Source organism: Festucalex cinctus, chromosome 21, assembly GCF_051991245.1.
Source record: "Festucalex cinctus isolate MCC-2025b chromosome 21, RoL_Fcin_1.0, whole genome shotgun sequence".
Lineage (NCBI taxonomy): Eukaryota > Metazoa > Chordata > Actinopteri > Syngnathiformes > Syngnathidae > Festucalex > Festucalex cinctus.
Genome location: NC_135431.1, coordinates 3586432 through 3592528, shown reverse-complemented (window position 1 = coordinate 3592528; position 6097 = coordinate 3586432).

Below are 6097 nucleotides of genomic sequence, written 5' to 3'. Positions count from 1 at the left end.
TGTCGGCGCCTCATGAGCACGCCACACAAAAGACAGCAGAGTGAAGACGACGTACTCCAAAGCGGCGTTGACGCCCCCCCGCGATATGATGCGTTTGTGACCACCAGGGAAATACAAACACATCCAAACCAACCTTTTTCCCAAGTCAACTAGGTTCGCCCTCAACTCTAATGACCTCGGAAGGATCCACACAAAATCCTCACCTGTTCTCTCTTTGAGCCTAAACGCCGCTGACCTTTGAACTTTCCCCGCGCGACAGCTGCGTCAACCTCGGCGTTGGGCAACTGGCGCGCCCGGCGAAGGACAGAGGGTGGCATTAATCCCCGTATGAGCGGCTAATGAGTCAGCAACGTGATACAAATGGATTGGACACGTCCGTAGGCCTTTTTGGATCGTTATCAACTGCTAGCTCACTATTTGGCAAGTAAGACGAAGTCATTGTAGCAATTTGGCAAGGCATTATACTTCAAAAGGGTATCCTCATAATAAGCTTATAATTGTTTACAGGGACAAATCAATTATGTAATTAGTTACCAATAAATAAATCATTATTTATAAACACTGTGTAGGCCGCCATATTGCTCCTCCCAAGAAACGTTTCTCGGCATACGATCCTTTACAGTATCAAAATTGGAGAACATTTGAGACAGTACTTAGTAGAAAAAAAACAAACATGATTTTTGATGTTTTAAATTTGTTAAACAAGAGGACTTCAGACATTTTACAACTTAAATACATATAGAAATTATATCCTTAATGGTGTTTACAGGAGGAAACTTGTGTATATAAGGGCACAAGGGCGCCGCCCCACCATGCTCATTGGTCACAATATTACTTTCTAATAGATCACAGATGTTTTAAAATATGTCTAATTTTAGGTGATGAGGGTAAATAGAATTTAATTAACTCGTTAGCTCCCAAAAACGTATAAATACGTCATATTTTAAATGTTTTAAGTGTCCCAAAGACGTACTTATATGTTTGTTGTTGTTGTTGTTGTTGTTTTTTATGCCAGAGCATAGAGAAGGCTTTGATGCAGTCTCTCTACTGCAGAAAATGGTTGAGTGGCAGCAGAGTATAAGAGATCAACCAGGCCATGTTAAAAAAAAAGCTGATTTCCCCACAGTTCTAAGCAGAATTGTGAAAAACGATGAAACTTAGCTATGTTCTATTGCTAATTGCTGCACAGCGGAAACCGATAGGAATATACTTTTTTTTACCTGATAAAAGAAGAGACTTTAATCTCTCTTTTGGTATGTTCCATATTTTTATAGCAATAGAACATAATATTTTGCGGGCCTTGAAAAATCAGTCAAAATCCAGGAAAACACTTAAGTGAAAATGGTTGGGAGTGAATGAGTTAATAATGAGTAAAGTAGTTTTTACACATGTGTGTTGTCTGATTAGTGACTCATTTCTGTTCTGGTGGGAACAAATCTTCACCAATTCAGACTGTTTAAAGTTTTACTTGTGCAATAGCGCCTTTTCATTATAAGAGACATCCTACTGACTTCAGGGATTTCAAATACAATAAACAAACAAAAAAACGTCAACGTCTGTGTCAGGTCAAACCTTACTTGCTGTTTTCTGGGTTTATGTTTATTTATTTCAAGTTTTACTGAACACCTCCACTACAATTTTTAAGGTATGTTTACAAACTTTGGTTGCTAGCTTACTGCTATATTGACTTGGTGTGGTGCTTGCTCCATACAGACAGGTAGAGACGAGTTATGTGTGTGTAATGTGTTTAAGGTCATTACAAAACATTGTAAATATTACACTAATATGAGTAATATCTTCCTTTGTGTCTGTGTATATAATAAAGATGCTAGAAAATGCGATATTAGCCTAGCTGTTAGCGCTGTTGTAGCTGTTAGCTACTGATGAGAACAGTGAAATCACTGCCCTGGTGCGTGCGTGGACCAGCCGATGAGAGTGATCAGCTGCCCCGTGGAGAGGAACAGCCAGATGACGATTTGCCATTGTGTCTCATTTGAGCGGCCGCGCATCCCCCCCCCCCAACGACAAAAGTCACCCGATACTCCACAGCGGGCCCCGATAGAACGCTCTCAAGGCCTTGGCGCATAGCTGACATGAGTGGAAATGTTGCATTTGAGCTCAGCGGCCCGCACGCTGGCCGGCGGCCATAGGAAATATCCAACAACTGTCCAATTTAGACCACATCCCGTCAAAGAGAGGAAAAAAAAAAAAAAAAGAATATAAATAACTGCGTTACTATTTGTGGATGGCGAGCGCCTCGGAAATAGCGAGCGCGTCGGGTTTCAATGTAAGCCCCCCAGCTCTGAGCTGGAGCTTTCTGTGAACGAGGGCCCCGGGTTCCGATCACGCCCCGACCCCGGATGCTGATTTTAGAACACAGGTGTTGACCTTAGCGCCGTGGCTTGTGCTTGCGGCAGAGGAAAATGAACCAGAGGGCTGCTGACGGCCATATGTTCCCCGCGGATGCCTTCGAGCGGTCAAATACGGACGAAGAAAGAAGTGTTCGTGACAATCGTCAGGCAACCAAACTACATGCGGACGAAAGGCAGTGAGAGCGGTTGTTAGCATTGTCGCTAGCAAAGCTAGCTAGTGTAGCGGTAAATAATCAATACATACGTTGAGAGTGAAATGGCAACATTATGCTGATGTAAATATCAACAAAAGGCAGCAAGATTTGTCAGCTTTGTCCATGGCTTACTCAGTGCTCAATAGTACCGACCTCTACCCAAGGTCAAACAATTGTCATTTGGATTCATTGATACACTGAACAAACGTGAAAATAAATCTTACGCTTTCTGTGTATGACGTGCGCACACTCAGAGCAGACAATGAGGCGTTTTAACACACACAGTAGTAATGCTAGTGCAAAACCTTTTCAAAATATAAGACGTAAAGTAAGGAAGGAAAAACTCGGTCCTCCATCTTGTTTTTTAACAAATATCTTCAAACATCATACGGTTTGGCTTTAGCTACTCAACCAGCAGCTAATTTAGGAGCCTTCTGGACCTGGTGAGGACCTGTTTTGTTTTTTTTTGTTTTTTTTTTAATCTAGATTTGGATTGTCCCTAATCTGGATATGGCCTTTATGACCTTATCTGATAAACCTGGTCAGGACCTGGCATTGGTCTTCTAGACGTAGTTTGGGTCTGGTTTTCCAGACCCGGTTGTTCTGACCAGGATATTTTTTGGCCTCAGTCTGGATCTGGCCTTTTGGATCTGATTTAATGAATTTGGTCAAGACCCGGCCTTGGTCTTCTCGACCTAATTGGGGTCCGGCTTTCTGGATCCAGCCCGTTTAACCATGAAGTCACAGCATCTGGCCTTCAGAATCGTTTCTGGCCTCAGTCTGGATGTGGTCTTTTGGACTTGATTTGATAAATTTGGTCATGATCTGGCCTTGGTCTTCTAGATTTAGTGAGGCTCTTGCCTTCTGGACCCGGTCTACATGTAATACTTATTGAGAAAGTAAGTCTACCATATGCAAGAATTTTCTCAAAACAATTCCAAGAACAGTTCTTAATAATAACGGTTTCGAAAACTCTTTTCTTTTTGTGTTCACTAACTCACAAAGAAAACTGAGAAATTCTAATGGAGCCACCGTCCTTGTCCAAGGTAACATTTTCCTTCACAGAAATGAAACCGTCAGCTGTGACCGCTGCCAAACGCCGCGACACATGCCCGCCCTACAGTCAGTGCATTGTTCTGCCCTTTTCTTAAAAAAAAAAAAAAAAAAGCCACTGACATTCGTTTTAAAATGGAGGCAGGGTAGAGCGTTTTTTTTGGGGGGGGGGGGGGGGGGGGGGAATTAGTCGAATGTGGGGGCTGCTTGGTGGTATAGCGCTCGGCATCGGGGTGTAGAGTGTCTCGAGGCCAGCGTGAACAGCTGAGAGGTGTGATTTCACAGGCCGGCTCCCCACTGTCAAGGGCCCTGATTGGGCCGGACAGCAGGCGCTAAGGAGAGGCCCCCGCCGCTTCTAAAGGACACCAACAGGTGGGAGGCGTTGGGAGGGTTGGGGGGGGGACGTCTCGACTCGCCTCGGCGGGATAGAAAAGGCCGAGCGGCGAGGCCGCAGTAGCGCGGTCGGACGGACGGGAGCAGGGCGAGTCGTGCTGGGCAGGAAGTCCTCCATTTTGTTAACATAGTTTAAAAATAAGGCGGTTTTTGGTTGTTCTACTTGTTTTTTGTGTGTTTTTTTTTATGATTCCTGACGTTTGCGAGGGAACGTTACATTCTGTAACGACCAGCTACTGTCAACTCAGGTCCAAAGTGACTCATCCAAAGCAAAGAAAGGTTAGTCAAAAGTTTGTTTTGTTTTATTTTATATTCTGATGATGAAATTTTGCTGCAATAACTTGGACCACAGGGTGTTCCGAAAGTTGCTTTAGTGAGATCTGTGGCAAAAATACAGATTTTTGTAGTGTTACACAATCGTTGTTTTCCTCTATTTAATGCACTTTTCCTCGATTTCCTTGCCTTTTTTGGGGGGGCGGTTCAGCCTGATGCGTTGAAAGGCCGCATTGTTTTCCACGCAAGATCCAGTTGTGTTTGCCCCTTGGGAGAACATGCTTCCTTATATCCCCATATTCATACAGCCACTTATGGAATGTAAGGAAGTGTGTGGTTCCAAGGGGACTCCAGCGCCGGACAAGGGGGGGCGGGGTTAATCCGCAACCATCTTTTAGAAGCATTTCACACACAAATGGTCATAATATACAGTCAAAATGAAAACATTTTATTTGCCTTTGTCTCCATGAGGTTGGTGGGGGGTGCAGTGGATGTCAGGTCCGTGTATGTGTTTTATGTGCAAGCGTGTGTCAGGACAACAGGTGTAAGGAAGGCTGCCGCTTTTAGCCTGCTGCAACGGTCAAGGAGGATTGACAGAGCACAGCTGTCGCCCCCCCTTTATAGCCGCTATGGGTGTTCACAAAGGGGGCTGCTCGGGGCGGAGGGGGCTCAAAGGGGGGCTCTGAGATGTGATGCTGTCAAAGATGGCCGCATTTGGACAAGAATGAGATCTAAAAATAGGATTTTTCCCCCCCCTCTCTACTGTTTTATTTTCAGATGCTCGCTTATGTTTGGGAAGTAATGTTATATTTGTTTGTGTTTCTTTAGGTAAGAGTGAAGAGGACGCAAGTGGGCCTTCTCTCACTCCTTCTTCATCTCCTTCTTCTCTCTTTGCTCAGCTGAAGCAACACCTTGCTGTGGCTGGTCAAACGGAACCAAGTCAGGTGTTTCTGTGAGGTTTGGTCCCCTTCAACCAGCTACTGCGTCGTGCACTCAGTCAGCGGACGCCCGGCCACGTGCATGGTTGTCATAGTAACGATGATAGCTGGATATTTGGCGCGCAACGTGGAGTTATTTGGTGTTTCCTGTGTGTGGATGCGCATGTGAAAGTTGAATAAATCAATAAAATAATCAAAGCACTGGTGAATTTATTGCACAATCAACATTTTGCAAGAAGTACACGTTGACTGAAGAAGTGAAATTTGGAATTTATTTTACAAGATTTTGCATTACATGAGTATTTGAGTCTTTGCCCCATCACAATTATTATTCATATCATTTGAATATATCCATCCATCCATTTTCTTGACCGCTTTTTCCTCACAAGGGTCGCGGGGGGTGCTGGAGCCTATCTCAGCTGGCTTTGGGCAGTTAGGCAGGGTACACCCTGGACTGGTCGCCAGCCAATCGCAGGGCTCACAGAGACAACCATCCACACTCACAAGCACACATAGGGACATTTCAGAGTACCCAATTAATCTGCCATGCATGTCTTTTGGAATGTGGGAGGAGACCGGAGTACCCGGAGAACATGCAAAGTCCACTCAGGAAGGCCGAAGCCTGGAATTATTCCCAACCTTACCAGAATCAAACTAGATTATTTTACATACAACACAACATACAAGAGGGCAGCACACATATATTTTAATTCATATTGTATGAAGATTTTATTAATGTGACTGTCAGTTTGTTCAGTTTCTATTTCTTTTTTTTTTTTTTTTTAGATTAATACAATTGCTTTGTTTTGGGTGTAAACCAATATGGGGGACTTTCTGCCTTTGAAAAATACAACGGCATACTTACTTCAGTCAA